This window comes from Bubalus bubalis, chromosome 10 (genome assembly GCF_019923935.1).
Source record: "Bubalus bubalis isolate 160015118507 breed Murrah chromosome 10, NDDB_SH_1, whole genome shotgun sequence".
Taxonomy (NCBI): domain Eukaryota; kingdom Metazoa; phylum Chordata; class Mammalia; order Artiodactyla; family Bovidae; genus Bubalus; species Bubalus bubalis.
Window position 1 is genome coordinate 96,609,943 of NC_059166.1, and position 24,988 is coordinate 96,634,930.

The window sequence follows — 24,988 nt, forward strand, 5'->3', positions numbered from 1 at the left end:
AAAAAGTAGAGAGAAGCTTATTAAAAAGAAAAAGGAGAGGAGAATGGGAAAGAGGGCAAAGATAAAAATGCTGCAATAATATGTAGGGTTCGGCTTCCCAGGAGGCGCAGTGGTAAAAATACCACCACCAATGCAGGAGACTCGGGACACACAGATTTCCTGGGTCAGGAAGATCCCCTGGAGAAGCAAAGGGCAACCCTCTCCAGAATCCTTGCCTGGAAAAGTCCGTAGATAGAGAATCCTGGTGGGACTGCAGCCTATGGGGTCACAAAGAGTCAGACACAACTGAGCGACTAAGCACACACACAAAAACATGGGGTAGTTTGGAGAGCAGTGATAGTCGTACAACACTCAGTTTAACCAGCAAGGGACATGGTAAATCTCTCTATGATATTTAAATAGATTTGCATATTTTAGCTTAAAGTGGATTTTAAATGTGGTGCTATGGCTTAAATCACTGGATGAATGATGAGAATAAAAATCTGTCATTCTTTAAATACCACTTGATATACTGCACATCACTCATATGTGGAATCTAAAATATGACACAAATGAACTTATCTTTGAAACGGAAACAGACTCACAGGCACAGAAAACAGACATGTGGTTGCCAACGGGGAGAGGAGTGGATGAGTTGGATTGGAAGTCTGTGATTAGTGGATGCAAACTAGTATATATAGAATGGATAAACAAGGCCTTACTCTATAGCACAGGGAACTATCTGCAACATCCTGTGAAAAACCATAATGAAAAAGAACATGAAACGGAGTGTATATGTATGTATACCTGAATCAAATACTCTGCTGCATAGTAGAAATTATACCAAACTGCAAATCACCTCTACTTCAGAAAAACAAATTAAAGAAATAAATAGGTCATTTTTATACAAAAGTATTAGGCAATAAAATGTTCATATACAGTACTTCTCAGGTAACCACAAACTTGACTTACATATTATCTGCTGCTGCTGCTGCTGCTAAGTCGCTTCAGTCGTGTCCGACTCTGTGCGACCCCATAGATGGCAGCCCACCAGGCTTCCCCGTCCCTGGGATTCTCCAGGCAAGAACACTGGAGTGGGTTGCCATTTCCTTCTCCAACACATGAAAGTGAAAAGTGAAAGTGAAGTCGCTCAGTCCTGTCTGACTCTAGCAACCCCATGGACTGCAGCCCACCAGGCTCCTCCATCCATGGGATTTTCTAGGCAAAAGTACTGGAGTGGGGTGCCATTGCCTTCTCCGTACGTATTATCTAGTTGGTCTCATAAAAACATTTCCCATCTTTCCATTACTATTTTGGAAGACAGGCAAGTATGATGATAAGGAGAAAAATCTGACAGTAAAATAGATTAGCAGTTTCATATTTACAAAACGTAAGACTTAATCTGAGGAAAGACAAGTTGGATCACCCACCAGAAAACAGAACCTAAAAGAAGATTAAGGAGAAAATAAACAGGCTACTTAACACCATCTGCAGTCTATACAATAAAACAGACCATACATTGACATGAATCAGCCACGGGTGTACATGTGTCCCCCATCCTGAACTCTCCCCACCTCCCACCCGATCCCATCCCTCAGGGTTGTCCCAGTGCACCAGCTTTGAGTGCCCTGTATGGTAAAAACCAGTATAATAGTGTAATTAGCCTCCAATTAAAATTAATTAATTAATATAAAAAATAAAACAGAAAATGTATGGCTGAACCATACACAATGTGATCACAGAAGCATAGTAACGCTGTGGACGCCTTGAAAAAAACCCACTCAATATTCTCTAATAATCTATATGGGAAAAGAATCTGAAAAAGAATGGATATATTTATATGCATAACTGAATCACTTTGCTGTACCCTGAAGCTAATGGCAACATTGTAAACCCATTATGCTATTGTTGTTGTTGTGCTTCTCTGGTAGCTTAGTTGGTAAAGAAGCCACCTGCAATGCAGGAGACCTGGGTTCAATTCCTGGGTCGGGAAGATCTGCTGGAGAAGGGATAGGCTGCCCACTCCAGTATTCTTGGGCTTCCCTGGTGGCTCAGCTGATAAGGAAACCACTGATAGTGTGGGAGACCTGGGGTCAATCCTGGGCTGGGAAGATCCCCTGGAGAAGGGAACTTGCTACCCACTCCAGTATTCTGGCCTGGAGAATCCCATGGACAGAGGAGCCTGGTGGGCTACAGTCCATGGGGGTCACTAAGAGTCAGACACAACTAAGTGACTTTCACTTTCTCAGTTGTTACTTAGTCGCTAAGTTGTGTCCAACTCTTTGATGACCCCCTGGACTCTAGCCTGCCAGGTACTCTTCTGTCCATACTTCAATATAAAATAAAAACTAAAATTAAAAAAAAAAGAAAAGAAAACCAAGCAACGCCCCTGCAGGTACTCAGAGGGGCTGCCAGGGATACTGAAGGACTGCCCAGACCACAGGAGATGTGGAGAAGATACATCAGTGGATGCAGAGTCCAATTCAGGCCCAAGGGAGCCAGCACCAGAGACTGTGGGCAGACAGAGCCTGCCCCCAGGAGGTGCCAAATAAGTCCTGGTTGAGTCAAAAGATGGAACCAAATAGGGAAGTTTAGGGTGTCTGTGTAAAGTCACAAATCCAACTGGGAGGAGCGGAGCCCTGCCCTGAAGGGCATGGAGCTGAGCTGGCTGCAGGAACCTCCCCAGAACTTGCTGCTCTGAGCAGCAACCTCGGGACCACCGGGCAGGAGCCAGAACGCTGGGGGAGGTTGCTGGAAAGGAAACCTGGTGAACTGACTTCTTTTTTCCCAACATGGAAATAGCCCAAGCTATTCAGCTAGAAGTCAAGGTGAAAAAAAAAGCTGATATATTTTAAAAATTATGTTTGGCAAAAAGAAAAATGAGAGCATTTGAATAGTTTCCCTTGCTTCCCCTCTATATTATACATCTAACCGCAACTGGCAAATGTATTCAGGGAACTGAATATGCTGCTCTTACGGCGTCAGTGCACGGGCTCCAATCGGACACCAAATCCTGTTAGATTTCATACCCAGTTAGGTCTTACTGAGGGGAAGATCACGGCAAATGGCACAGTCTTCTCTCGCTGGAATGCAATCAATAAAAAGTCAAGCCCACCTGCACTGCAGCTGCTACTTCACAGACTCTTTGCCAGAAGCCACTATTTAATAGAGCTGTGGGTATGTTATGTTTGTGGTTTTCCTTCTGACAAAAAGTAAGATGAGTTGGACTGAAGGTTTGCCTTGACTTGCTTTTATAGTTTCTATTGTTTTTTTTTTTTTTAGGAAACAATACTTGGTAGTGTCATTTTATTTAGTTCTCTTGAAAGCAATCCTTTGATATTTTATGAATTACTTATCTCATTCTAATAAGGCTGAACATGTAAAATTAACCTCCTATACATTCCTAATTAGTTTTTAATGAATTTTAGTTTCTCTGTTAGGAAAAGATCTATCCAACTAACTACTAGGAATTTAATCTCCATTACTGAAGCATATGACAGCCATCCCAAGGGGAAAAATGTCCTTGAGGGGGGTGTGTGTGTGTGTGTGTGTGTGTGAGTGAGGGAGAGAGAGAGTCAGAAAGAGAGTCATTCTCAGAAATAACTAAATACCTAATTTTTTCCCTTCAACTTTGATGGCATATGGATCCAGGATCATTTACAACTAATGAATGACTTCATTATGAAACACTGAGAAAAACAAAAATTATGATATTCAGGTATACTGAATTGCTTGCTTCTGCTTATGCCCAATGCTTTTAATCAAGATTTAATAAAAAAAATGGAACTAACTAGCTAATTACATAATTAAATTGAATTTTCCAACTTAAAAAGACATTGACTAGAAGGAAACCAATGGCACACATAGTGTAGTAAAGGAATAATTTTTTAAAAAATTAAGACATTACTTTAGTTAATGACCAAGCATTCATGGTATTTTCTTAGGCTAAATTTTATAATGTATGGTAATATAATGAAATAATTTGTGCTATTAACATTCATTTTCTTCAACTATAACCCTTGTCTTTTACCTCTCAATTGACCTAGTTTCTTTGACTTTTCTGGAAAGAAAAGTTCGTTTTTACATATAGAGAAAATTTGCGTTAATACAATAATCTGTGTTTGAACTGTATTTGAGTTTAAGAAATATTGGCTATGCATTTTGGAAATATCTTGTACACAAAAGAATCAATTTGATTTAAAGACTTCATAAGGACCGTTTACATAACATTAGGCCACGTCAAAAGTGAAATGTAAAAGTAATCTGGAATAAGGAAAGCAGTGGCCAAATGTTTCACACACTATACTAAAAATAAAAAGAGACCGGACTGCAACTAATACAGACAATGGAGAAAAAGGATTTGCCAAGAACGCTAGTTAATGAGGAGCACATGTTTTTTTAGGCAAAGATAGGTGAATTATCTTTTAAGAACAGAATAGAATATCTAAAAAAAGTTCAGAGTAATAATATAAATCTTTTCTACTCATAAATAAATAGAAAATTAAATATTTTGGAATATATTGATTACATTTTCATTTTGTCTCAGATATATGGAAAATAAATGCTTTTACTGAATAGATATGTACTCTATATAATTATAAATAATAATAGGGCACAAGCCATCAAAAAACCACATATTTAAATTACGCAGATTGTGTGTAATTTAGTTATTTTCTCAGCTGGTAAGGAAAACGTCAAGGTAGGCTGACACTTTATCATGGGGAGCCTCTCTCAACTGAATAATCTTTCTGGCTTTGTAAGCCATAAGAGTTCATGGCATAGAATTTCATATTCTGGGTACCTAGTATATTTAAATAACTTTGAAATTATGCGTGTTTGCATGTATGTATATATAAAACTGTCAGTCTCAGAAATCACTCATTTGAGATTAAAAAAAAACTGGTTGAAATTCAAAATGAATGAATCAATGTAGTTACCCTAAGCAGCTTTTAGGATTAGTAGAGGGGTGTTCCGGAGAAGGCAATGGCACCCCACTCCAGTACCCTTGCCTGGAGAATCCCATGGGCAGAGGAGCCTGGTAGGCTGCAGTCCATGGGGTCGCTAAGAGTCGGACACGACTGAGCGACTTCACTTTCACTTTTCACTTTCATGCATTGGAGAAGGAAATGGCAACCCACTCCAGTGTTCTTGCCTGGAGAATCCCAGGGACAGGAGAGCCTGGTGGGCTGCCGTCTATGGGGTGGCACAGAGTCAGCCACAACTGAAGCGACACAGCAGCAGCAGCAGAGGGGTGTTCAAACAGACAAACAAGTGACTCATAATCCCACAAGCAAGCTAACATATGTCATAAAGCTCAAAACAGTTCTGAATACACACAATGGAAGGAACACGTAATCATTCATTCAGTATGAGGAAATAAGTTACAACTGAAAGTTTTTTAACAATAAAAGTGACACAATGAAATTAGTTCTCAGTACTGATTTTGTTACAGTTGTGTTCCTGTAAGTGGACACCTGTCAGCAAACAAGGGATAACGAGTGAGAGAGAGAAAACTGGTGCTCCAGTAACTAAGGTGCTGAAAATGCCAGTGGTGATGATAGTGGTTTGACAGGGATGCTGGGATGCTGCTGCTGCTCGCGATGCCTGGACTGACTACTTCCTGAGTGCTTCATGTGTATCAAGAACTTGCTAAGAGTTAATATCCATTACCTCTAATCCTGATAGTAATTTTGCAAGGACAATTTTTCTCCACTACGTGAATGAATGAGCCTTAGAATAATTAAATAGCTCTCCTCGGGTCACATTCATGTATAATCAGAGGCCAGAATGGAAAGGCGAGTCTGCAAAGCTCCACAGCCCACATATGTAATCTTTCACCAGGATATTTTCTGTTAGTGCTAGGAGAGGGACACATTACCAGGAACACATAATAAGGAGTTTCTCATCAAAGCTGCAAGTGAAATCAAGCAGCCAGTAGCATAAATATTGTAAACAAATAACAAACTCAGTAACTTTAGAGGTCAGTGGTAATACTGGAGAGCATAGCCATGAGTAGTAACCATGGCAACCAGACTGTACGCGACTAAAATGGTGGTAAGATTCCAAGTAGTTCCAAGAGATAAGGAGACATGTTATTATTTTGAGGGACAAAAGCAAGACTAAAAGAAAGTTCTTTCTTTTTTTTTTTTTGGTTTTGCTTATTATAATAGGAAATTCTCAAGCATCTTTAGAGTTCGCAGAAAAACAGCTGTAAAAAGCGAGGCTGAAACTTGAGGAGCATACAGGGAAATGAAGAGGCACAGAATTAGAGAAATGAAACTGCATGTGAATAAAAGCACTGGTAGAAACTCAAGGATTTAGAAACTCTAGGTATTTTATTTTCAAATCAGTGGTCAGGTAGATAAAGAATCTTAGATTAAGAATCAGTCAGACCAATAGATGGAGATCAGGAAACTATCAAGATTCAGACACTAACTTCAGAGGTTCCACTTAGCAAATAGAGAGTGCCCAAGAATGATTTTTTTTTTCAAAGTACAGACAAACGGAGAGCCCATACAAAGATGAAGAGGGTGAACAAAACACAATGATGGGGGAATCGGGCGATGCTCACACATCTGGGCAGGTCAGGGTCCTGGTTGAGATTCTGCTCTGGAAGAGGTTGTGCTCCTTCTGATACAGAACAGAAAGGCAGGGAAGGATGACTACACATAGATCTGTGACCAAACTGGAGGGGCGCTGACGGCATTCTCAACACTTTGTTGTTTCTAAAAGCACAGGGTAGCAGGGATCCGGGAGTGTGCAGAAGGCGTGAAGACGGGAGAAGAGCCAGGAGGTGTGTCCCAGCCATCCTGGGGACAGAATGAGAGCCCCAGGCGTGAGAAATGGAGCTCAAAATGGAAAGCACATGTTCTGTGATTAAACATCCATTATCACACTGCAAGGAACACCATACCCAAACAATCATAATCACTCCTGAAAGTAAAAGTGTCCTCCGCGCAGAAGCAGTGTGTGTGCAACTATTAGAAGATTGGGGGTTTGGGAATAAACAGTCAGTGTTCCTTGTAGCAACTTCTTCCAGCATTAGATACAAACGTGTGAGAAACAAGACTGCCCTGAGCTCCCATTTGGTTTCTGGGCAGGGTGGGTAGCCCGTGCAGACCTGGAGAGGTTTGTCTGGTATTGAATATGGCCTGCCGGAAAGCAAACACCTTCACGATATCCTAACAAACAGATTTCCTTTTTTTTTAAAGACTTTAAATTATTTTTATTGAAATATAGTTGATTCACAATGTTGTGTTAGTTTCAGGTATATAGCAAAATAAATTTCAGTTTATGTGTTTTATAAATATATATATATATATATGTGTGTGTATATATATATAGGCTTCTCTTGTGGCTCAGCTAGTAATGAATCTGCCTGCAATGCAGGAGACCTGGGTTTGATTCCTGGGTTGGGAAGATACCCTGGAGAAGGGAAAGGCTACCCACTCCAGTATTTTGGCCTGGAGAATTCCATGGACTGTACAGTCCATGGGGTCGCAAAGAGTCAGACACAACTGAGCAACTTTCACTTCACTTTATATATGTGTGTGTGTGTGTGTGTGTATGTGTGTTTTAGTCTCTCAGTTGTGTCCAACTCTTTGCAACCTCAAAGACTGTAGCCCACAAGGTTCCTTTGTCTATAGGGTTCTCCAGGTAAGAATACTGGAGTGGGTTGCCATTTCCTTCTCCAAGGGATCTTCCCAACCCAAGTATTAAATCTGGGTCTCCTGCACTGCAGGCAGATTTTTTACCATCTAAGCCAGATTTTATACATATATATATATATGTATAAAATAATGAATCTATAGACTGAACAATATATATATATACACACACATATTATTTTGTAGATTATTTTCTGTGATAGGTTATTACAAGATATTGAGTGGCATTCCCATGCTATATAGCAGATCCTTGTTGATTATCTATTTTATATATAGCACTGTGTATATATTAATCCCAAACCCCTAATTTACCCCTCCCACCTTTTCCTTTTAGGAACTATAAGTTTGCTTTCCATGTCTCTGAGTCTATTTCTGTTTTGTAAATATGCAACCCACCATCACTCCAGCAAACAGATTTCCTAAACAATGAGCCTGAGCACTGAGTTCCCATTTTGTGTCCGTACCTGAGCATTCGCCTGCTTCCACAAGCCCAGCTTTTGGTGCTGCCTCTGTGGCCACTGTTCCCCCTGGACTGCAAGTGCTCTGTATGCTCTTGAAATATTATCCTATTAAATTGTTTTAGTTCTTAACTCTCATACCCATGGGGTAGATAGGAAGGAAGCAGCGTTATTTAATTATAAAGTAACTCTCCCCTTAACCAAATGCTTTAAATTATACCAGGGCAATTTTTTCATTGGTGGCATTTAAATTAAAGTTATATACAGCTGTCTCCTCAGCAGGAGTACTCTGTCCCCTACCCTTAATTTGACCTGAAGAGATTTTCCAGAGCTGAGTTAGCCAGCATGCCCATCAACCAGAACTCTAGACTTGGAAGACACATCTATCAGTGTTTTCTAAAATCTCTTTCCAGCAAGGCCTGGGAAAAGGTAGAGGGGTTTTTACCCTACCTGAGAATTACCTTCCTTGAAAGTGCCCATGTACGAAAAGCATTTTATTTTAGTGGAAATTTAAACAAAGGGACCATGTCTACAGCAGAAGGTTGACACAAACAACAAAACACCATTTATCAGAAAACAGGACGTCTTAAGAGGCAATGTTCCAAAGCAAATGCCCTCAGTTAATTCTTCAGAAAAAACATTTCCCCTGTGGCTGCAACCTTCCCACTTCCAGACAAGCAAAGCGCTCAGCCCCTGCTCTCCTCTCTTCTGTCATAAAGATTTTGAATCTCCCCTTGGTTTTTGCCTCCTTCCTTCAATTCCCGAGCGCTCAGCTTTCTCTGGGCTGCTCTGTGTTCCCTTCAGACTCCAACCATCTTTTTTCATCTTCAAATGGCCACCTCCCACGGGGCTCCCTGCTGACGTTTCCTTCTCCCTTCAGGTCTGTGCATCCTGGGCAGGCGAGGGCAGGGGACCTCACCATTTAATTCTCCAAGAGAGACCGAGATGGACCATCACATCTATCATGAGCTTATTCCTAGAATCCCTCCATTTCAGTCAGTGACCCTACGGTTTCTCACCCTTCTCTCCAAGGTCAAAAAATACAGACACCCTTCCTGTTTGCTGGGGCCCAAGTTGCCACACACTGGCCAAACCCCCTCCCCAGGGTGCATTTCAGGGAAACTCATCAAAGGCAGGACATTCGCTGTCTTATTTGTCTTGCTCCTTCCTTTACAGTTTTTTTTTTTTTCTTTTTTCAATAACGTGCATCTATTTATTATGTTTAAATTCATTTTATTTTATTGAAGTACAGTTGATTTACAGTGTCCTGCTGGTTTCAGTGCACAGCAACATGATTCGGTTATGCACATGCGTGCTCAGTCTCTCAGTCTCTCTTTGCAACCCCATGGACTGTAGCCTGGCTGGCTCCTCTGCACATGGGATTCTCCAGGCAAGAATACTGGACTGGGTTGCCATTTCCTCCTCCAGGGGATCTTCCAGACCCGGGGTATTCAGTTATATATATATATCTATGTATCTATTCTTTTTCAGATTCTTTTCTATTATAGGTTATTACAAGATATTGAATATGGTTCCCTGTTCTAATCAGTAGGACCTCATTATTTATCTATTTCATATATAACAGTGTGTATATGTTAATCCCAAACTCCTAACTTACCTCTCACTTTCCCTTTGTAACCGTTAGTGTGTCTGTACATATTTCAGTTCAGTTCAGTCGCTTAGTCGTGTCCGACTCTTTGCGACCCCATGAACTGCAGCACGCCAGGCCTCCCTGTCCATCACCAACTCCCAAAGTTCACTCAGACTCATGTCCATCGAGTCGGTGATGCCATCCAGCCATCTCATCCTCTGTCGTCCCCTTCTCCTCCTGCTCCCAATCTCTCCCAGCATCAGAGTCTTTTCCAATGAGTCAACTCTTTAGCTTTAGCATCAGTCCTTCCAATGAACACCCAGGACTGATCTCCTTCAGAATGGACTGGTTGGATCTCCTTGCAGTCCAAGGGACTCTCAAGAGTCTTCTCCAACACCACAGTTCAAAAGCATCAATTCTTCAGCACTCAGCTTTCTTCACAGTCCAGCTCTCACATCCATACATGACCACTGGAAAAACCACAGCCATGACTAGACAGACCTTTGTTGGCAACGTAATGTCTCTGCTTTTCAATATGCTATCTAGGTTGGTCATAACTTTCCTTCCAAGGAGTAAGCGTCTTTTAATTTCATGGCTGCAGTCACCATCTGCAGTCATTTTGTACATCTTTACACATAATCATATCAGCGAACAACTCGAGGAAATCTCCCCCTCCATCCTCACAATGTGCTTGAACCTGCTGTCCACTCACTTGTCCACTTACGGACCCTCAACCCTCAGATCCATTCTCATTAGTGCCCACAAGCCAGCTCTGCACCTTGTACCAGATGCAAAGGAGTGTGTAGGTCTGTTCCACAAGCATGTGCAGTCGCACGGCACACATGAATCCTGAGCGCACGCACATCCTGCCTTCTGAGGACTGCACCTTTGATGCTGTCACACCGACTTGTCTCGTGTCCTGTGACACCTTCAAGCCCTCATCTGTGCGGCTGGAGGTTCTCCTTAGTGACGTCAACCTGAGAGGTCAGCCCTCGTTTCTCACCGAGGCTCCTAGCCCTTCCATCAAGAAAACAGATAAGCGCTCTGCACCCACAGTGAACACCCACATGTGTTACATGTCTACAGTCATGAAACTTCCCAAGTGCTGGTTTGTCTAACTGCCCTCCTCCTATTCCCAGCATATAACATTCCACACGGAAGCTCCCTCCTTGATGAGGGTCTCCTCTAGATTTCTTTATGAGCTATTGGAGCTCAGGACCCATATTTTCTATTTCATACACTTCTTACTCCTCAGGTCCCCTTTGCAGATGGCATAATAAGGAAGAACAAATCTGACTCCATGGGTCTGTTTCTTTTATTTTAACCTTTGTGTTCTGTTGTTTTCACTATAAGTTAATCACTAAAGTCAGGTTGTCTGTAGCTTAAAGCATACATAATGGGCTACCTCCAGGAACCCTGCCTCCCATGCAATGAGCATTAACCTAAATATCTTTGTTTAGCTCACAGCAAACATTCTGACCAGGCCCACCTGTGAATGGCTGCAGAAAAGAAGAAATTAACACTTCCCCTCTGGAGTCCTCAGGAATCAGGAAACATTTGCCACCACTTACCACCTTGTTTTTGCTTTGCCTCCTCACCTCCCACCTCTTTGTTCTATTAAAAACAGAACAAAACAAAAGCAACAACTAGCATCCACAGCCAGGGAAGATAGTTCTTTGGGACATTAATCCACTGTCTCCTCAGTCTGCTGACTTTCTGAATAAAGTCACTATTTCTTGGCCCAATAACTCCTCTCTCGATTTATTGGCCTGTTGTGTGGCAAGCAGTAGGAGCTTGGACTTGGTAAAAATAGTGCATATTCATAAAAATTTGTGAACCACCTGAATAGTACTATGTTAAGTGCCAAGAAGAGAAGACAAAACACAGAGCATGGGTGGTGAGTCCACAAGCACGGACGCAGCTCTGGGGATGGTACAGACCTGTGCAGAGCCTGCTGTGAGAAGGAGCAGCAGGGCAAGCCCTTTCTCCTACCTTCTCAGTTAGAGCTGGTCTCCGTCATCACCTTTAATTTAGATTCCCTGCCCCTTGACCCCCGACTTCTTGGTCCTTAAGATTCTTTTCCGCTATGCAGAGGGCTGGCAGGAAAGATGAAAAATGTCTGCATTTCTAATCCAACACGGGGATAACAGTGTTTGTTCTGCCTTAGTCATGATTAACATGAAGATCAAATATGAATTGTACTTGAAAGCAGGTTGTAATGTTTTATCCCTGGTTTTAATCTCTGACTTTCAGAGAAAAGTAAAGCTTGCTTCCTGAGTCATGGACCCAAACCACAATGTGACACTAAGCTTTCCCCCTAGGGACCTGCTCTTTTATAGAATTCACACCTCCTCTGGATTTACATTCACTTCATATTTTCATCCGTTACCTCAAATAATATACCTTCTCTGGATACCAGAGTCCTTCTATTTAAAGTGATTTAATTTCTAAATCTCATTTTTAAATGACCTTGTGCTTTTAAAACTTGCCTCTCTGAGAGTCTAACCAAAATTTCCAACTTGCTACTCTTCTAAGACCTCCAACCAAATCTGATATGTTGCCTTAGGGATACGCCAGCCCTTCCAATCAGCACCAGGAAGCTTTGCTTTTGTCCATGACATACTACCTTAAAAACACACCCAGTTAGGAAAAAACAACTTCACATTCACTCTCCTACTCTCAGTTGGTTACTGAGATTATTTTTTAGACTGCTTTTCTTTTTCTTTATTTATATTTTAAATATATATATATCTCCTTATTTAATCTTTTTTATTACTTGACCTACTGTTAAGACAATCGATAACAAAAAGAAGAGAGTGTATTAGCACGCACAGTGTAATCAGATGAGTAGCCAGGAAACGATACAAAATGGTCCTTTGTCCACTGTAATTTCTAGAGAAGTAGATCTCATAAACTCACTTAGCAGGCCAGAAATAATGACTTCTAAAGCCTTAAATATCTACTGAGACAAGCGATGCCAATCGTAATCTCTCATACATACTCAAACTGCACTAAGATAAAGCTTTAAATGTGATCATTTTAAATTCAGATCTAAATTTTCTTAGATTAAAACTACAAGGGAGTAAACAGCAAAGCCAAATAACTTACAAGCAAAACTCATTTAAACAGCACTGTATGTATGTAAATATCATGATCACGATAACATAATACATCAAACTGTGGAAGTTGGTGGCATTGTAAACAATTTAGTTAAGTACAATTTTACCATATAAACAAAGATCAAATCAAACTTTAAGTTAATAAGAATATAATTTTAATTTTTAATTTTTTAAATATAAAAGTAATGAAAATAAAACAGATCACAAAATCCTCATTTAGTACTGATTATTTTAAAAAGTAAAAAATCTGTAATAAGGTAGCTTTCTACCCCACACCAAAAGGTAAATAAAATATTTTCCCCAGATTTATACTCCAAACTTGGGCTTCCTAGATGGTGCTCAGTTCAGTTCAGTCACTCAGTTGTGTCCGACTCTTTGCGACCCCATGAATTGCAGTATGCCAGGCCTCCCTGTCCATCACCAACTCCCGGAGTTCAATCAAACTCATGTCCATCGAGTTGGTGATGCCATCCAGCCATCTCATCCTCTGTCGTCCCCTTCTCCTCCTGCCCCCAATCCCTCCTAGCATCAGAGTCTTTTCCAATGAGTCAACTCTTCGTATGAGGTGGCCAAAGTATTGGAGTTTCAGCTTTAGCATCATTCCTTCCAATGAACACCCAGGACTGATCTCCTTTAGGATGGAATGGTTGGATCTCCTTGCAGTCCAAGGGACTCTCAAGAGTCTTTTCCAACTCCACAGTTTAAAAGCATCAATTTTTCAGTGCTCACCTTTCTTCACAGTCCAACTCTCACATCCATACATGACTACTGGAAAAACCATAACCTTGACCAGACGGACCTGTATTGGCAAAGTAATGTCTCTGCTTGTGAATATGCTATTATCTAGGTTTCTCATAACTTTCCTTCCAAGGAGTAAGTGTCTTTTAATTTCATGGCTGCAGTCACCATCTGCTGTGATTTTGGAGCCCCCCCCAAAAAAAGTCTGACACTGTTTCCACTGTTTCCCCATCTATTTCCCATGAAGTGATGGGACCAGATGCCATGATCTTCGTTTTCTGAATATTGAGCTTTAAGCCAACTTTTTAACTCTCCTCTTTCACTTTCTGCCATAAGGGTTTTGTTATTGATATTTCTCCTGGCAATCTTGATTCCAGCTTGTGCTTCCTCCAGCCCAGCGTTTCTCATGATGTACTCTGCATATAAGTTAAATAAGCAGGGTGACCATACACAGCCTTGACGTACTCCTTTTCCTATTTGGAACCAGTCTGTTCCATGTCCAGTTCTAATTGTTGCTTCCTGACCTGCATATAGGTTTCTCAAGAGGCAGGTCAGGTGGTCTGGTATTCCCATCTCTTTCAGAATTGTCCACAGTTTATTGTGATCCACACAGTCAAAGGCTTTGGCATAGTCAATAAAGCAGAAATAGATGTTTTTCTGGAACTCTCTTGCTTTTTCCATGATCCAGCAGATGTTGGCAATTTGATCTGTGTTTCCTCTGCCTTTTCTAAAACCAGGTTGAACACCTGGAAGTTCATGGTTCACGTATTGCTGAAGCCTGGCTTGGAGAATTTTGAGCATGACTTTACTAGCGTGTGAGATGAGTGCAATTGTGTGGTAGTTTGAGGTGGTGCTAGTGGTAAACTATTTGCTGCCAATACAGTCAGTGAAGTTTCTCAGTCCTGTCCAACTCTTTGCAATCTGATGGACTGTAGCCTACCTGGCTCCGCCATCCATGGAGTTTTCCATGCAAGAGTACTGGAGTAGGTTGTCATTTCCTTCTCCAGGGGATCTTCCCGACCTGGGGATCAAACCCAGGTCTCCCGCATTGCAGGCAGACACTTTGCCATCTGAGCTATCAGGGAAGCTCAATACAGGAGACTAAGAAATGCAGATTCAGTCCCTGGGAAATGGCAACCCACTCCAGTATTCTTGCCTGAGAAATCCCATGACAGAGGAGACGAGTGGGCTACAGTCCACAGGGTTGCAAAGAGTTGGACATGACTGAGTGTCTGAGCAAAAACTCCAAACTTAGTATAACCTAAAAACTGTTCAAATCTGTGAAAAAAATCTATTCAAATCTGTGATTTAAGTTACCTAAGAAAGGGTAAGGAGAGGAGATTAATAATCAGAGTCAGTTGCATACAGATGGAAAAAAACACTTGCAGTCACTTCCAAATATAACCCTACATATTATACAAAAGCATTAGTGTCAGTCGCTCAATCATGTCCAACTCTTTGAGACCCGGTGGACTGTATCCTCTCTCTTTGGAATTCTCCAGGCAAGAATACCGGAATGGGTTGCCATTTCCTTCTCCAGGGGATCTTCCTGACCCAGGGATCAAACCCAGGTCTCCCGCATTGCGGGCAGATGCTTTAACATCTGAGCCACCTGGGCAGCCCCCCACAATGCAAATAAAAGTGCCTAAATTATGGAACTGTGACATTCATCTAAAAATAACATTAATAAAAATAAGCAGAAATCATTGGTGCACAAAGACTAATGTAATGTTGATAAGGCTGGGAAATACTGAAATACAGTTAAGACTCAAAACAAAAGTTTACCCAAAAAAAAGTTTTCCAGAGAAATAAAATGGTAGATAAGAAAGCAGAACTTTTCAGCAGGATGGCCTTTTAGACCAATTTGAAACACAGACGTATTCTGAAAGTGAAAGTGAAAGTCGCTCAGTCACATCCAACTCTTTGGGACCCCATGGACAATACAGTCCATGGAACTCTCCAGGCCAGAATACTGGAGTGGATATTCCAGTATACTTCTCCAGGTGATCTTCCCAACCCAAGGATCGAACCCAGGTCTCCTGCATTGCAGGCAGATTCTTTACCAGCTGAGCCCCCCAACCCACCATAAATCCTAGTTGATGTAAAAAGACAGGGGGAGGTTAAAGCAAAGTAAAAACTTCTTCCCCAATCTCCTGCCCCAGTGAATTTAGGGGACAAAGTCCCCAACACTGATCTCTGTCCACCTGTCGTATTTCCCTTTAGCAATCCCACCTCCCTTTCTCTGTTATCACATTTTGTCTGTCTCTCCCCAGCAAACCCTGGCTCCTGGAATCAGTGCTTAAATGAGATTATGATCCCAGAGTCAACTGAAGGATGTACATTAACCAAAAGCTCTAAGTTAACTACCAAGAGTGCAAACCTCAAATTCTTATTCTGAGTCCAGCATCTGATGATCGATATTTGGCACTAACTAGATAAATGCAGGTGTAATCAGAATTTATGAGCTGAGTCAGATGTGGTTAAATCAGAACCCAATATTTGCAGCTTATGATTTGGTGTGGAAAGCAAAAGACAGGAATAGACAGCCACACCTTAAATGCTTTTAGAATTGGAGAGGAAACATTAAGAACAAGATCAAAACAAAACTAGGCAAATTAGTTTGACAAATAAAAATTCTTGTTAAAAAAAAGCAAACATGTCATATCCATCTGATAATTAGAAAAACTGCACATTTTTCTGCCCTTAAACACAGGCAGATGTCTTTCTACTATACTAAAATTTTTCTACATGTGTTTTTCCTAATTCTCAGAGCTTCATGAGACATCATTTATTCTACAAAGAAGTACAAATATGGCTATATATATGGCCACAGTCTAAAATATGCTTATATAATATGAAACTTCAGTCACTTTAAAGATCCTGCACTATTATTACATCATGGGTCTATGGTAACCCACGTGGTGCAGGGTCTGATCTCACCAGAAAGCGTCGCCAGCAGGGCCCAGGGTGGATACTAACACTGCACACAGAGATGCAAGAACAGCAAAGACTCTATAGAACTCTTCCTATTTATTTTACTTTGTAGGCACACTCAGTTAATGTTCCCAAATAAAAACAGTGCTGTAAATCCAACTTTAATGGAAACCAAGAAGCTGCGATGCCAGCGGCCACCTGTCCCTGCAAAGCGGGACAGAGCCCATCTGCATGAAGAATCTGGATGGGGAGAGGCAGGCAGGGAGGCACAGGAGGCAGACTCCAGACAGACAGGGACACAAAACTGCTGTGCTGCTGGCGGTTTCACTTGAGAACGTCCGAGCTCAAGCTGAGAACACATTCCAACCTCTGCAGGTCCAGCCTGACACGCTTCAACAGGCCACGCACATCCAGGGTGGCAGCAGGTGAACAATTCATCAGCAGAGCAATTTTGCCAAAACAATCTTCCCACTTCAACAAATTCTCCATTTTCTGACCGATGGCTCAGCATAGCAGCTGAATCCTCTAAAACAAAAAAGAACTTCTCTGATTCTCCCTGCACCAGTCTTCTGGCTGTCTTCAGCCTGGACTGGTTCCATGGCATCAGCTACCCTGAGATGTTCCCACTTGTCCAGAAATGCTAAAATAGATCCTTTGCTAAAAGACTCCTCACACGTCTTCAGCTTTCTCGGCACGCTTCCCAGGAGGATCCTTCTAGAGTTGTCTTGGGGCGATGCCCCACAACTTCACATCTGTCTGGGCCTTGAAGGTAGCTGCTCTGGGTGCTCCATGATTGAAGCAATTTCCCCAATGCTCCTTCCTTCCCCAACACTGGTTGCCCATTCACTGCTGACAGACTTTCATTTCTCCTTGATCAATCCCTTCATAACCTTGCTGAATGACAATCTCTCCAGCAATAAAGGAAACTGGAAACACGGCATCAAAATGATTGCTTCTCTCACTATCATCAAGATGTGAAAACAGCACATTCTTTTCAACAGCTTTAGCTAAAGCAGCCATTGTCTTGTAACCTTCTGGTCCCACCTTCCTATCACAGGATGTGGCATCTTGCTTAGTGTAGACCTCAGCGTGGATGGCACCTTGTCGCCCCCAGCCCCTCACCGCTGGGTTGGTTGGAGGGAGAGAGACTTCATCCTTCCTTGAGTCTGCACAAGAGCTTGCTTTCTGCAGATTCTGGATCCGTTTTACCTCCTCCTTTTCCAAACTCTCAAAGTATTCCCTGAGGAATGTCGTGGCCTCTCGGGCCGTGCAGTGCACAGCTGCATGATGGAGTCTTTGAACAGGGCCTGGATGTGTGCTTCTGCGTTCCCAGGGGCTGCACTCCTCAGCAGAGGTGCCACCAGGAGCCAGGGCTGTCTTCCGTCCTGGCGGTGGCCAGGGGAGCGCCCTCTCCTGTCCTGTCTCCACTTGGTGAGCATCATTGATATTTGTGTGTATGGATTCTGTTCTCCCCATAAATCATGGATGGTGCATGAATATTGGATATTAATTGGCTTCTTGTTTCTCCCATCACTAAAAGGTTTTGCAGGTATGTACCAGATTTACTCATTGCACTGTAATTTAATCAGTCAAGACCAGTAAATCACACATGTATAGCATATGCTTGACTCTTGGGGCAAAAACATCAGAGGTGCATCTTGAACTTGACCTGCAAAGCTCAAGAGTGCCAGACAACTGGACCTATCTTCCCATTTCACATATTTCTCTTTATTTAGACTGTATATTCTGAGACTCCCTATACCTTCCTATATCAGGAATATTCTACTATAACTGAAAAGTCTTTTTTAGGCTAAGTCAATTCTTAAAATTCCAAAAAACCTTTTTAGCCAAAAAACCTTTTTGGGCTAAGTCAATTCTTAAAATTCCTAATTAAGCTAATTCCATATGCCAGTTTTAATTTCTTATAATACTTATAATGCATAGCTTGTGATTTATTTATATATTACCTACAGATCACCTCAATTTTTCATGTACACATTTTTATCCAATTACATAGGTTCCTGAAAGCTAGAACTTTTGTTATAAATGTATTAATTTTCTATGCTCTCTGGCATAGGCTGATGTGAGATGAATAGTCAGCTAATGATAATTGAATTAACACAGAATTATAGGAAATACATAATTAGCACCCAGTTATTCATGTCGCTATATCACATCCTTAGGGCCTTTATGTTACACAAACAGGATTTACAGTGGTGTCACACACAAAGTCTATACTCAATAAATATACACTTAATACATACTTATATACTTATTAGCAATACTTAATAATAGAATGTGAAGTCGCTCAGTCATGTCCAACTCTTTGTGACCCCATGGACTGTAGCCCACCAGGCTCCTCCATCCATAGAGTTTTCTAGGCAAGAGTACTGGAGTGGGTTGCCATTTCCTTCTCCAGGGGATCTTCCCAACCCAGGGATCAAACCCGGGTCTCCCGCATTGCAGGCAGACGCTTTACAGTCTGAGCCTCCAGCGAATCCCAATAATAGAATATATATTACTTAAAAAAATAATTGCAATATCTCTTTTCCCTTAAATTCTCTCTGCACTTGAAATAGATTTTTTCTAGCAGTGAATGGGCTCCAATTTTGACAATAGCTACAAACAGATGTGGTAAAGAATCCTCCTGCCAATGCAGGAGACATAAGAGAGGTGGGCTCGATCCCTGTGTCAGGAAGATTTGCAGGAGAAGGAAATGGCAACCCACTCTGGTATTCTTGCCTGGAGAATCCCATGGTGAGAGAAGCCTGGCAGACCACGGTCTATAGAGTCGCAAACAGTTGCACACGACTGAAGGACTCAGCACACACATAGTGCAAACAGATGGGGGACTACGGATAGGATGTATTTTTCTTTTTAAAACTGTCAGCTTTTCCTACTTCTCTACAGGTTGTACTTTAAATGATTTCAGTGCAAAATGCTTCCTTGATATGGGGGAAATTTTAATAAGCCTTTTGGTTATGTAAATGTGTTATAATACCTAGGAGACAGGCATTTTGCATAATAATGTGTTTTAAATAAGTTTCTTCCTTTCTCCATGAATTTACATGTCTGCCGTTTTATCATTTTATTTTATTTAACTTGGAGGCAGAGCTGTGACTGGGCAAAAGGGAAGTGAGATGGGGACTTATTTTCCCCTGCTTAGTCTTGGCAGATTAAGGTCAATGCAGCAGGGGGTGGGCAGGGGTCGGGGTGTGCACAAACTGGGGGCAACCTGGGTAAGGACAGTCTTATCGACAGAGGATGAACTGGCCTCTGAAATACAAGAAGAAGACTCAGCAAGGAGTGCCCAGCAAGGGACAAGTCTTGTCCTATGAAGCCTGAGAGCAGCGATATGTAGCCTGGAGTTGGAGTCATTCTTGCCCATGTGGCACTTTCTGGAAGTCACGTGAGACAGCAGAGCTTGGATTCAGCTATGCTCTGAGTCATGGGCTTGGTGAGAAAGCTGTCCAGGAGAGAAACAGCCATCCGGGAGAGAGAGGCTGCACATGAGGGGCAAGAGAAGCTTCCAGAAGAAAGGGTCAGCTCTCAGTAACCCAGTGCAGACGGGTGGGATAGGGTAGAACTCCAATTCCCAGAAATACATGGGGAATGGAGCCTGGTAAAGGCCCCACTTCCTGCAGCCAGGCCTGCTGCAATTTAGACAGTGGCTGTTCGGGCATTAAAGGCTGAAGGCTACAACTTCAGTTACATGCTTTGAAACTGTACATTTTTCTGGCCCATGTTATCACATCATCCACCAACCCATACCTCCCTTTAGTCAGCTCCTGCACCACCAGTCTCTCCCTTTGTCAATGGTGGGTAAGAAAATACACTGGAAGAAGGCCTGAATGAATCATCCTCATGATTTATTTACAGATACCATACAGCGCTCTGATTGCAAGATCCCTATATTATCCATTATAAATATTTCAAGGCAAACACACTCCAAGGGTTCTTTAAATATGGGTCCAAACTAACAAAACAGGTTATAAAAAGAAAGGCAGAGGTGAATGGAAGTCTCCCAGAACAAAGAAAATTGTTAAATGCCAGAGAGGAAAAAAATGCTATGGCCAAAGTTCTATGCAGAGACAAAATTAAAAATTAATTGACAAGGTATCTGTTCATACATATCTGCTACAGTACAAATACACAGAAGAACTATATCTGATAACACAGACAAATAAAGGTTAATGTAATCTATGCATTCATTTGTTTATAGGCTGTAAACAATGGGAATGGGTCTTTCCTGGTGACTCAGTGGTAAAGAAACTGCCTGCCAATGCAGGAGACTTGGGTATGATCCCTGGGTTGGGAAGATCCCCTGGAGAAGGAAATGGCAACCCACTCCAGTATTCTTGCCTGGGAAATGCCATGGACTAAGAAACCTGGCAGGTTATAAAAGAGAGGGACACAACTTAGCTGCTAAACAACAACAGCAGAAAACAAAGAAAACAAAAAGGAAAAAAAAAAAAAAAGAAAGCAAAGGCATTCTTCTTGTGGCAATAAATAACACATATGCCCTATTTTGATTGGCCTTCTTCCACTAATTCCTCTGATCCTCAGTCATGTATGCTGAAACTGTGTACTCAAAATTATATAGTTCAGAAACATATAAAACCTTTTATTGCAATTCAGTGATCACAAGCCTTGGTATTTAATGAAAGACCCTTGTTTAATATGAACTTCAATATAAAATATTCAGAAACTCCCTACTTCCTTTTAGAGCAATGGTTTTTATTCTTACCACAAAACATGTGGATAGTGATGTTTATGGCAGCAATGTTAATTGCTGAATTTCAGTAAAGCCAGTTTCATAATACATATGCTGAAATTTTAATGTAATTTTTTTCAGTGAGTAGCATGGCATAAAATGGAAATTCAATCAAATATTCTAGCTACCACAGATATTTTACATCTGTTAATTGGGTTACCAATTATTCAAAAATTAGAGCACACTATTATAGTCAATTCTTTAATTTTGATAAAGTTTCATTGTTTATGAAAATGATCATGCTTCAGAAGCTTATATTACTATACCATCATATATGTTTATCAATATCCTTACAGATGTTTAGAAATACCATACACCAGGTATCAAAGGCTTTACCCTAAGTTGACTATTCTGACTTATTTTTCAGTAGTCACAAAATTTGACTTAGAATGCTTTATATTCTGCAACTATGCAAGTACTATTGCTGCAAATGTTAGCAGTATTTCTTTTTTCCTGACAGCCAGCCTGTCCAGTGTTACTGGACAGATTCACACAGACATAAAACTTAATCATGATACAGGTATTTGCATCCAATTTTATTCAACATTACAACACTAGACTAATTTGCATGCAGTATTGCCAATGAAATGCTAATACTGCTAATGACGATTTTTACCAAATGATAATATGAATACTGTGGGTATTTTGTTGCCAAGAAAACGCTCAGCTAGATAATTTTATTTCTAGGTTTCACTATCTCCATGAACTAGTCACAGATTCTTTCATTACACACATTTTTTTTTTTAATTAACATTCTTACCTACTCTGACTACTGCCAAATGTGCAAATGCCATTGGCTAAAATGGTTCCATTTATAGTACTTAGATGAATTACGCTAAAGTATATGGAAATGGTGTATCAGTTTCTGAGTCGATTCTAGGAAAGTCCTTCTGTCACTTGAAAATGCATAGGTTCAAATGAATGAAAAGAATAACTGATTAAAAAGCATGTCATCAGACAGCAACACATTCTTAATGAATTGCTCCATTACCACAAACTCTGCCTCGTATATGAATGTTATATAAATGCTTGCCTTTGAGTGACTTCACTACTTTTGCTGCTCACTGCACATGTATGGATGATTCATTACCCTGAGAAGCAAAGGAGAGGCTCACATTCTCATAAGACTATTTTCTGTCCACATGGCCAGAGTCTTCAGTTAGATAGGCTATTTTACACCAAAAGCATTTTTTCATATATAAAATACAGATTAATATATAAATTCATGCATCACATGTGACTGGATAATTTAATTCACAGAAGGTAATTTAATGTCCTGTTTCCATGGGCCTCCCTGCCTCCTGTCCTGTCCAGCTGAGCCCTGTGTAAGCCACCCTAGTACATGCTGCCATAACAAGACAGTGACTTATGGCAGCTGTGAGATGACTCGGAGCCTGCTGCTTTCACGACCCATATATTCTGTCCAATAGACACAACAGCCCAATGACAGAGCAAGCTCAGTAATCCACGGGAAAAAACAACTGGACCACTGGACTAACAGCATGGAGTGGAATATTAGAGGATGTGAAAGTCAAATTATCTTCAAAGGTATTAAACAAAATTAAAATGTGTTTAAAACGATTAGAGAAAGTAAAAAAAAACATTACTGAAGAAATCAAATGGAAATAGAAGAAAGCCCAGGGATAAATAATAAAACGCTCTACTAGAAATAGAAGAGTGAAAAAGGAGAACATTTTCACACCAAAGAAAGTGGCTGAGGGCCACTGAGACAACATCCATGTCCCAAGACTCTGTAGGGTGAGCTGTATTAAGATACCAGAAATAGAATTCTAATTACAACTGAGTATCACATGTCCCATTAAGCAAACTCTGATTTCATTGATTATATAAAGATCACAAGCATTTCCATAAACATTTCTAGATAAAGTTACATAAAGGGTTCCTATAAACTAATAAAGAGACAGTAACAATCATAATTCAGAGTCCCTTGGACTGGATGAAGCACAACCTGGAATCAAGATTGCAGGGAGAAATATCAATAACCTCAGATACTCAGATGACGCCACCCTTATGGCAAAAAAGCAAAGAAGAACTAAAAACATCTTGATGAAACTGAAAGAGGAGAGTGAAAAAGCTGGCTTAAAACTCAACATACAGAAAACTAAGATCATGGCATCTGGTCCCATCACTTCATGGGAAACAGATGGGGAAACAATGGAAAACAGTGAGAGACTATTTTGGGGGCTCCAAAATCATTACAGATGGTGACTGCGGCCATGAAATTAAAAGACACTTACTCCTTAGAAGAAAAGTTGTGACCAACCTAGAGAGCATATTAAACAGCAGAGACATTACTTTGCTAACAAAGCTCCGTCTAGTCAAGGCTATGGTTTTTCCAGTGGTCATGTATGGATATGAGAGTTGGACTATAAAGAAAGATGAGCACCGAAGAATTGATGCTTTTGAACTGTGGTGTTGGAGAAGACTCTTGAGAGTCCCTTGGACTGCAAGGAGATCCAACCAGTCCATTCTAAAGGAGATCAGTCCTGGGTGTTCTTTGGAAGGACTGATGCTGAAGCTGAAACTCCAATACAGTGGCCACCTGATGCAAAGAACTGACTCCTTGGAAAAGACCCTGATGCTGGGAAAGATTGAAGGCAGGAGGAGAAGGGGACGACAGAGGATGAGATGGTTGGATGGCATCACCGACTCAATGGACATGAGTTTGAGTAAACTCCAGGAGTTGGTGCTGGACAAAGAGGTCTGGTGTGCTGCAGTCCATGGGGTCACAGAGTTGGACAGGACTGAGCGACTGAACTGAACTGAACAGAACAATCATAATAAAAAGGCATAAGTTGGAAATGAACAAGAGGCATCCAGATAATACACAAATCATATGATACACTAAAAATTACATTAGGAAACATTTACATTATGTTTCATTTAACTATTTATTGATATTATCCAATATTGGCAAGGTTATACCAAATATTCTCAGGTTTTTTGGAGGTTAATTTTTAGTACTTCTTTTTTCAAAAAAAAAAAAAAGAAAAAAATTATAAATATACATATCTGTGATTGAGAATCACCTTACAGGAATGCATCAGTAAGAAAATTTGTACTGAATTGTTGACTACAATAAGACTTTACAATAAATATGCCCATCACTAGAGGAATGATGGACAAATGCTATGTTGTCAGTAACTGTGACATCACTATCATCAATATCATCTTTCTTACAAACTGTAATAAATAGACATAGAAGGAGAGCTGTATTATATTGTCAAGTGCAAAAGGCCAGCTGCAACACAAAGAAATAATAAACTCTCACTGGGAAGAAAAGACTAACTAGATAAATGTGTGTGTATATGTATATATTTGTATATATATATATATTCACATGTGTATATATTTGTGTGTATATATATTCACATGTGTATATATTTGTATATATACATATTCATATATGTATATATTTACATAATATATAGGGGTTTTCTAAATTCATTTCAAAATATACAGAGATATAAGTATATGATGTAAGATATATAGGTGTATATATACATATATGTGTGTATGTGTATATATAAATGTATAAGCATTTATACACATATATAAAAATGACATATATATATGTATATGATTTACAAAAATCCTGCAGGATACAAATACATACTGATTTTTAAAGTTTTTTTTTTCAACTTCACAAAAATATTTTATCTATTTTTTGATGTTTATAACAGCTTTATTCATCATCATCAGAACTT

The 24,988-nt window shown here is 40.5% G+C and overlaps 1 protein-coding gene and 1 pseudogene across 3 annotated transcripts in view; both read right to left on the minus strand.

The window, feature by feature from the left end:
* Positions 1 to 24,988, minus strand: part of ADGRB3 (adhesion G protein-coupled receptor B3) — an 884,190-nt gene that overhangs the window by 725,046 nt on the left and 134,156 nt on the right. The gene's annotated exons all lie outside the window — the stretch shown is intronic.
* LOC112587607 lies at positions 16,605 to 17,925 on the minus strand (annotated as a pseudogene).